Below are 10114 nucleotides of genomic sequence, written 5' to 3'. Positions count from 1 at the left end.
TTTGCTCTTAACTGTATTTTGGAAGTGAATATTGTTTAATAAAGTTTTGATATCAATGAAATAAGGAAAAGAGTCATACACAGAGCAATTGTTATCCAATTTTCCACATTCTCTATTGGCTGCCTGGACTGCCTGAGAGTGCATTTGAATTCTCTGGCAGGTTTTACTCCCATTGCCTTTGATTTCCAAAATGACCAAATGGGTTTGATGTCAGCTACCATGCCATGTTAAAAAAATATTTTGGTGTGGTGTCCTTAATTAAGGAAAAGAGCAAGGATAAGATAAAAAAAAATACTCAAGTAAACACTTAACCCAAGTCACAAAACAAGAACAAGAGTTATGTTGTTATTGGGGCTTGTTGAATATGTATAGTTTTTGGAGCTGATGTGTCTCACTGTTCCTCTTTTGCCAAATTTTGATTCAGATTTAATATAAAAATTTTACCCATGCAAATGAGTGACAAATCAAAGAAAAAACCTGCAGAAATAAATAATAATAATAATAATAATAATAATAAGCTTTATTTGTATAGCACCTTTCATACACAGAATGCAGCTCAAAGTGCTTTACATTTGAAGCATGTAACACAATAATAGTCAGTCAGTCATTATCAATCACAAATGAAAATAAAAGTAGATATTTATACAACATCTGCACTTGGTCTCTGAGAAATAGAAAAAAAGATCAGAAAATGTGACCATATTGTTATAAGAAATATATATATATATTTCGGTTAAAGATATATTTAAAAAAAAAAAAGAAATGTGCTAGATATACCAGACAAACCTGTTGGCGAATTTGCTCTGCAGGTCAGTCTGGAAAGGATCCCATGGACACGCATATCCAAATGACCAAAAACGCAGGATCCAATCACAATTGCTTGCATTCAACACAACCAATGGCTAGTTAGATAATGTCTGAGCTTCGTCATGCGCCATGCTTACCCCATCTTTAACCAAAATATTGAAGTGCATGTCAACGCAAGATGAGCCAAAGCTAGATACTGATCTGTTGGGGAATGGCTGTATTATGGGAATACCAGAAGCTCAGTTTTGGTGAGATTGATCTGAAGGTGTCGTTCGTTCATCCAGACTGAAATATCCCAGAGGCATGCAGAAATTGTAATCATCAGGTGGGTAAGTCAGGTAAAGGGTAAAGTTGAGTATCATCCACATAACAGTAATAGGAAAATTCATGGGAGCAAATCATCTCACCAAGGATGTGGTGTTATAGGCAACTGATATTTGGCCGTGAGGCACACCTACAGTGAGGTTAAGACTTTGATACCTGTCATTGCCAAGGCACACTGAATGAATTTCCTTGAGATAGGATGCAAAGCGCCTTCCCAGATTTTTTTTTTTAACCTCAGATAACTTAGAGGAGAATGAAACTTGAGTAAGCTACTTGAAAACCACTACAGGAACTCATGACAAGAAGGGAGACTGTATTTTTCTTAGGTGTAGGCTAACCATTGATTGTTTGAAAAAAAAGGAACTTCTCCGGAACTCAGTAAGTGATAACGGCCGCCGAGGCTATCTCACCGAGCTGCAAGAGCTCTCCAGCATCTCCGATCCACCCGAACGCGCTTGTGTCTGTCCCTGACAGGATGAGCGTGGAGCGCTGTGAACCATGCTTGGAGATCCCGCATGTGGAGAAGGCCGAGGGGAACCGCATGCGAAGCCGCCGCCATTAGCCCCAGAAGGTGCTGACATTGGCACACGGTGACCATAGCGTCTCGGCGAAAAACGCTGATGCAGTGCTGAAGGCCTGCCCGACGTGCCTGAGACAATGACACTGTCATGCCAATCCCCATTTCCAGGTAGGGGATTGCCTGCGCGGGTGCGAGTCAGCTCTTTGGCCAATTCACCTGGAAACCTAGCCGCTCGAGATGGCCTAGCGTCTCGGCTACATGCTGTTCCAGAAGGGCCCTGGAGTCTGCCAGTAAGACCCAGTCGTCCAGATAGTTCAATATGCGAATACCTCGCCTCCTGAGAGGGGCCAACGCTTCCTGAACGACCTTGGTGAAGGTGTGGGGCGCTAGAGCCAGCCCAAAGCATAAAACCGAAACCACACCTCGTCCTCGAACGCAAAGCGCAGGTGTTTTCTGTGCCGAGGATGAATCGGAACATGAAAATATGCATCTTTCAAGTCTATCCTGACCATCCAATCCCCCTGCTGCATGCTCTGAACAATGCGCTGCAACGTCAGCGTCTTGAATGGTATATTTGATGTATTGAATTATGCGTTTAGTGGCCGGAGGTCCAGAATGGGCCGAAGGCTGCCATCCTTCTTGGGAACCAAAAAATACTGACTATACACCCCCTCCATCCACTGGCCCCGTGGCACCAGGCGTATGGCCTGCTTGGCCGCCAGCTCCCGGATCTCCCTGAGGAGTGCCAGGGTGCGTATGGGCGAGACCCTTGTCCGCCTGATACCCATGAAGACGGGAGGAGCATGGGCGAACTGTAGCTCGTACCCGTGCTCCAGCGTATGGAGAACCCATTGGGAGTTTGTGCACTTCCGCCACTCCGCAATGTGGTTCGCCAGACGCGAGTTTAACCCAGGCCGACCCACTCCAGGCGGGGCATCCACGTCCGGAGCCATCAAGCCTGGGGCCGGCTGTGTGTCTGCCACAGGCCGTAGCGCCATGGCAGGCACACGGGCTTGGCCGTGCCTCATCATGATTATTGATTGATGGGGGTGTTTTTTAATTTTTTTTATTAACAAGTGCTTGTGGATACAACAGCGCAACTGTGCATGAACTGTCACCTTGGAGAATCCTAGCGCGCTTGGGGAACGGCTCGCCAACCTCCCGTGACCGTCCCAACAGTCAGCTCGCCCGAGTAGTGTTAATTTTGTCACCTATTTTTAATTTAGTCCTAGTCTTAGTCTTGTGACGAAATGTCCTTTTTAGTCTTTGTCATATTTAGTCATTCAAATATCATTTTTGTTAGTCAAGTTTTAGTCGACTAAAAAGTCTCGGCCATTTTAGTCTAGTTTTAGTCAAAAAGAAAACTAAAGGTATCTTAGTCTTAGTCAGTACATTTTTAGTCTTTTTTTATAACAAATTATCTCTGATTACCATTTGAGTCAAATAGTGTTTCACACATCTCAATTTTCCAACAATATTGTGTGTCCACAGGGCTACTTTCGTCTGTTATAATTACTCATTCTGATTTTTTGTCAGTCAGTATGTTTACATGCACAGGTAAGTCGAGCTTCAGTTATAGCTCGGCTGGGATTTGACCATAGACAGTAAAGATTTGACTGGACCACTGTCATATTAAGTAGACCAGTGTTTCTCAAAGTGTGGTCCGGGAATCACTGGTGGTCCGCAAGCTATCCCAAGTGGTCCATGAGCAGATGTGGTAAAATATAATATAGATGAGTTGTTTGCAATATTGAACCAACTTGTGTGTAAAACAGTTCTGCAACACTGTCTATGTAAGATATGCCAGTTTAAATCATACAGTATGAATCCACACACAATAAGCAAAGTGCAAAGACAATAAGCAAGGTGGTTCAGTGAGTAGGCCTATAGTGTAGACTAATTATAGGCTACTGTTGAAGTAGGTATAATCTTTTTTTTTTTTAGCTAGGGTTAGTTAAGTGGTCCTGAAACTGAAAAGTTTGAGAAACACTGTCGTGACCAAAGTATTAATGTTTTACTCCATGCTCGCTAGATGGCGATATCTAAACACAACACATTCCCCAAACAGACTCTCCATCTTAGCCATAGCTAACTTGCTAGCTTAACTTTCCATATTAGCTTACTTGCTAGCAAACTTTGCATCATCAGTCTAACTAGTTAAATAGTTGACATTACATGATGAACATTTTCGTATGGACATTCTGGGGGATGTTAATATTTATGAGAGAAGCTTCAACTTCTGGGTATGTAGCATTGTGGCATAAAGCTTAGGTAGTTAGCTTGCTAACTCTAGCAGAAATCTCCAGTGTTCTTGTTCCATGTAGTTTAGGTGTTGCAGCCACAGGGTTTCAGCAACAGCACGCGTGACTAGCCTACAGGAAAGCTGTTAGCATTATGAACTCATTCGAATATTTTGAAAGCGTAACAGCTAGATATTCTGTCTTCTCATTTTGTAGACGAAAAATGAAGAGATTTTATCTTAGTTTTATTTCATGCAAAACATTTTAGTCTCGTCTTTTTAGGTCAACAATAATGCATCTTAAGATAGTCTTAGTCAGTGTTTCAGGACATTACTGCCGTCTCGTCATCGTCTCGTCTTAGTCATGAAAATAAAGGTTGTTGACGAACATATTTCCTCTTGTCTCGTCTGACGAAATTAACACTACGCCCGAGGCTGGCCGGTGGGGGCTGGGCGTGAAGCAGACTGCTCCCTGCCCCGCTTCCAGCCTCACCTTGACTGCCCGTCCTGCCGCGGCGGGTAGATGCCCCTACATTGTCCAGGCGGCCTCTGCTGCTGCTGTTGTTGCTGCCGCTGTGGGCAGAAAGCTCTTCAGCGCCTCCGCGCTTTTCTTCATTGCCTCAAAACGCTCATGCTGGTCATTGTTGGCCCGAACAACCCCGAGGGGGTCAGCGGCGCATCGAGCAGCGGGATCTTCTCCCTGTCCGACAGTGTGAGCCACAGGTGACGCACCAGCACCACCAAATTGCCCATTGCCCTGCTCTGCGCCAGAGCAGCACACCTTGACGCTCGCAGAGAGAGGTCCAGGGCCTTCCGCCACTCAGTGTGAGCCACAGGTGACGCACCAGCACCACCAAATTGCCCATTGCCCTGCTCTGCACCAGAGCAGCACACCTTGATGCTTGCAGAGAGAGGTCCAGGGCCTTCCGCTCCTCCTCTTCGGCGGCCAACCTCATACTCTCCCCGGCGTACACCTGGAGAACAACTGCTATGTTGAGGGCCCGGCAATCCTGCCCTACACAGGCATGCCTTGGATGCCTGGCCAGCCGTAACCCGACAGGGCTTTGATGGCAATGCCGGCGGTCCCCGGGCCTATGGCCCCTTGGAGCTGAATATGGCTTTCCCCGAGATTTCTGAACCTCCGCCAGGAAGTCAGGGATGGCTGGGAGGGGGCGGGACCTGGCCCGTGCTCATAGAAAGAGCCGTCCATTAAGGAGCCCTGGCGCTCCGGCTGCACCGGCCACTGAATGCCGAGCAACTTAGTGGCGTGCTCAAGAACGGTGGCCAGCTCTCGGGAGAGGGGCACAGACTCCGGTGGAGCATCATCCCCTGTGTTCTCAACCAGGCCCTGCTGCTCCAGCGAGCAGCTCTCTGAGGCGACGAGGGACACTCTGTCATCGTCATCGGACTCATGAGAGCTGTCTGCGGAGGTCTCAGCAAAAAAGCCGGCGGGGACCCTGCAGCCGTCCCAGGTAAAGTTGCCTCTCCCTGCTCAACCAGCAGCCGTTCCGGGAGCGCAAGCGCATCACCAGGGAGGGAGGGAGGGAGGGAGGGCCGTTGACTGCCATTTCCTTGAGCACACGAGCCCGGTATATGACAGCTTTCAGCCCCAACCTCTCGCAGCGCGAGCAGGATTCGGGGACCGCCAACGCTGCCCGGGCATGGTCAACACCCAGACAGCTTATGCAGACCGGGTGTGGGTCCAGAGCCCGCAGCTCCGACTACAACTCCGCATCTGGGCGGTCACCGACTCAGACATGCTTTTTAGATTTTTTTTTTTTTTAACCTTGAAATGAAAGAACAAACAAGACAGAAAAGCGATAAAAATAGAGAGAGGTATAGAAAGAGAGTCGGAGGCAGTCGTCTTCCTCCCCTGCAAGGCTGAAACCGATGACACCCGTCTCTCCTGCTCCGTCTACTTCTCCTGATATCTTTGCCTTTCCTCTTGCTCACAAGACCGTGTTTTGTTCCTCTTGTGTGAAACTTCAAGCGATGTCGCTGAAGAACCAAAAAGAGTGATTGTCGTTGGCTGTGGCGGCTTATTATAGCCGAGCCGTATATATATATGGAATGGCTAGATGTCTCATGGTGGAGTCTCCAACGGCATCACCGGCAGCCATCTTGTCACAGACAAGCTATCTGGTGGGCTCTGTGGTACCTGATGGCTCTTATTCTACTAAAGGCAGAACAATGCCCCCAGGATATAACAATGACACCTTCAGGTCACTCTGTCATTACAGTGCACCATTGAAACACAATGTTGAGTTAGCGAGCTGACTGTGGCAAGATGGCCGCGAGGTGCGGACGTCGAGCTCCATTGGCAAGCAGCACGGACGAGACATCTAGCCATTCTATATATATCTATGGTTTTTAGCGCTAACAGAACCTTAGCAGGACCTGTGAGAGGACTTCAGTTGCGATCACATGATCATAGAATGTATTCCCATTGGTTAAAGCCGAGTAATTCGACTGAAAGAGAACAGCGATAGCATGGACAGTTAGCTTGTTTACAGTTGATTCCATTGTTGTGAAGCCTGCCTCCAGGCTCAACCGTCGTCCTACTATGGTTGTTATAGTTACCATTCATAAGCATTGATATGGAACGGCGATTAAACTTTTTTTTACCAGGGGCCTATTGCACAAAACTAGGATAAGGGATTAAGCCGGGATATCTTGGTTATCCTGGCTCAATTTATCCGTAATCCGGTTGCACAAAAGCGGGATAGGGGGCAGCAGGATATGTTATGGTATAAGTCACCATGGCGATTTATTCTGTGAAGTTCCAGGATCTATTTAATTTCATCCCTTATCTCAGTCAGCAGTCACCACAAACGGAAACCAATGGTTATTCCACTGCCCACTACACATTGTTATCACATATAACTAGACCCACCGTCATTATTTAAACGTTTGTGATCATTAATTAACTTTTACATATCGCCATTCCCGACCTGTCATGAGTGGGTCTAGGTATATGTGATAACAATGTATAGTGGGCAGTGGAAAAATTATTGGTTTCCGTTTGTGGTGACTGCTGACTGAGATAAGGGATGAGATTAAATAGATCCTGGAACTTAGCCTGGTCTGGAGCAGGCTAGCTCCACAGAATAAATCGCCATGGTAACTTATACCATAACATATCCTGCTGCCCCCTATCCCGCGTTTGTGCAACTGGATCACGGATAAATTGAGCCAGGATAACCAAGATATCCCGGCTTAATCCCTTATCCTAGTTTTGTGCAACGGGCCCCAGTTGGTGTGTCTCATTAACTTGTCACCCTATATAATAATAATTATACATTTTATTTAAAGCACCTTTCATGACACCCAAGGTCACTTCACAAACAAAAAAGGTTGTTAAAATTATAGTCAGCTCATAAAAATAAAGGTCAGTCAGCCCAGCCATCTTGAGATATGTTTGTCTGTTTTTAAAGTCAGTAATTGAGTCACAGTGTCAGATGTAGTTTGGCAGTTAATTCCACAGCTTGGGGGCGATGTAGCTGAAAGCCCCCTCTCCAGGGTGCTGGTTCACACTAGGCCCGTACATGTAGGCCTGCTGAGAAGGATCTCAGAGAGCGGGGTGTAAACTTCAAAGAAGTTGGTAGGTGGGGGTATAATTGTGTAGGGCCTTGTACTGTATGCCAGGAGCAGGACTTTGAAACGTATTCTCTAGGCAACTGGAAGCCAGTGCAGTTGCATGAGCAATGGTGTTACATGGCGGATTTAGATAGATAGATAGATAGATAAATACTTTATTGATCCCCAGGGGAAATTCAAGGTCTCAGTAGCATACAGACAATACACACACATTCACTAACAGCAGAAAAAGTAATTAAAAGTATTTATTACACGGTTCTTCAGAGTGCTGCAGAAAGTTCCATTCACATGAATGGGCCTTCCCAACGTTCGGGCCTATGTTAAATCTACATAAATGGCAACGGGTTGACTGTCAATGGCAACGGGTTGATTAACGTCTTTCATATCCCTCCGCAAGAATTCCGTTCGCTTATTGCAATGGAATTTCATTGAAAGGGAAAGTAAGCTAGTAAGACGTTGCCACACAACACCTGAAACTGTCAAGTTCTATCTGTGTGGCGAACTATTTATTTTGTCAGCGGAAGACACGAAACGGTAGCAAAATCATTTTTAAAGATTCATTGTGTTAGATTTCTTTTCTCATTTCGGCAAGTAGCCGTATAATAAGCGGGATAATGTATTGTCCGCCGGTAATTATCAGAAAATAAGTCCCTTCAGATCGAAGCAAAACCCCTCCGCTGCGCGTCTCCCTGTCGGGACTTATTTTCTGATAATTACCGACAGACAATACATTATCCCTTACATAATATAAAAAACACAACTAAGCAATAAGGACAGTAGAAGATAAAGAATATACTAAATATACTAAAATACACATTATACTAACTAACACTTAATCTAAATAAATTCTAAAAACAGTATCCACATAGTGGTGATTAATCAATCCAGAGGCGCTTGCAATGACTGAGGCAGGGACTGAGCCTGTGATTGTCTGTGCATAGTAAGGTAAGGTGCTCTGTGTGAATGAGTGTCATGGTGATAGTGCAAATGAGTAAGTCCAACAGTGTGCAAGAATAAAGTCTATATATCTATATATATAACTATATTAAGAAAAGGTATAAGTGTGGCCACAGTTCAGCTGTGGCATGGAGGGAGGGGTTATGCATATGTGCTAATATAGCACGCAAACAGTGAGGCAGAAAGACAGTGGTAAAAAGTGGCTAGTGGACAGACAGTATCCAAACATGGAGGGGGTGAAGTGGCAGACAGACTATGTAGAGAAGTCTATCTCTCCTCTTCCCTTAAGTGAAGCATTGAACAGTTCAATAGCCCTGGGGACAAATGACTTCCTCAGTCTGTCTGTTGTGCAAGGCAGTGAGCGAAGTCTCCAGCTGATCAGGCTCTTCTGCTTAACAATAGTGCTGTGGAGTGGGTGACACTCATTGTCCAAGATGTTGATCAGTTTGTTCAGGGTCCTTTTGTCAGATATTGAAGTGATGCACTCCAGTTCAGCTCCCACTGCAGAGCCAGCTTTCCTTACCAGCCTGTCAATTCGCCCCACATCCTTCTTCTTTGTGCTTCCTCCCCAGCATACCACTGCATAGAAGAGGACGCTGGCAACAACAGACTGGTAGAACATCCTGAGGAGCTTGCTGCACACATTGAAGGACCGCAGCCTCCTCAGGAAGTACAGCCTGCTCTGCCCTTTCTTGTAGAGTGCGTCAGTGTTGGCTGACCAGTCCAGTTTATTGTCCAGGTGGAGACCCAGATACTTGTAGGTGCTTGCCACCTCCACATTGACCCCATCAATGGGGACTGGTAGCAGAGTGGGCTTAGACCTGCGGAAATCCACCACCATCTCCTTTGCGGAAATCCACCACCATCTCCTTGGTCTTTGAAGTGTTGAGTTGAAGATGATTGAGTTTGCACCATTGCACAAAGTCCTCCACCAGGTGAGCGTCCACACCCATCTGCAAGAGCTTGTCTCCCAGTATGAGGGGTTGGATGGTGTTAAAATCACTTGAGAAATCAAAGATCATGATTCTCACAGCACTTTTCCCCTTGTCTAGGTGAGAATGTGTCCTGTGTAGAAGATAAGTGATGGTATCGTCCACGCCCACTTTCTCCTGGTATGCAAACTGTAACGGGTCTAGTGCATGGCGTACCTGGGGTCTGAGCATACCTAAGACCAGCCGCTCCATTGTCTTCATCACATGTGATTTGGAGCATGTTATAATCCTCGCTGCAGAATTCTTGGAGTTGGTGGAGTAGTTTAGGGATTCCAGACAAAATGGAATTACAGTAGTCAAGGTGAAGGCGGGATGTCACATACACATTGATAGATAGATAGATAGATAGATAGATAGAAAGATACTTTATTGATCCCCAAGGGGAAATTCAAGAATTCAAGATTGACAAGGACTTCTGCACTCTGCTGGGTGAGCGCTGGGCGAAGCCGTGCAATGTTCCTTAGATGGAAAAAGGCACTTCGAGAAATACTGTTAAATGTGCACACTAAATGAGAGTGTATGACACCAAGGCTCTTGACCTGGTTGGAGCAAGGGATGGTGGTGCTGCTGCCATCTACAGAAAGCGCCATGCCAGGAAAACTGAATTGCACGAATGTTTAAAGACCGACATGGGTTGAGATTATGCCTAAAGAAGGTTGAGATGCATCAGAGAAGAAT

The sequence above is a fragment of the Alosa alosa genome, chromosome 2 (genome assembly GCF_017589495.1).
Source record: "Alosa alosa isolate M-15738 ecotype Scorff River chromosome 2, AALO_Geno_1.1, whole genome shotgun sequence".
Lineage (NCBI taxonomy): Eukaryota > Metazoa > Chordata > Actinopteri > Clupeiformes > Clupeidae > Alosa > Alosa alosa.
Note: the sequence above shows the minus strand (reverse complement) of the source record.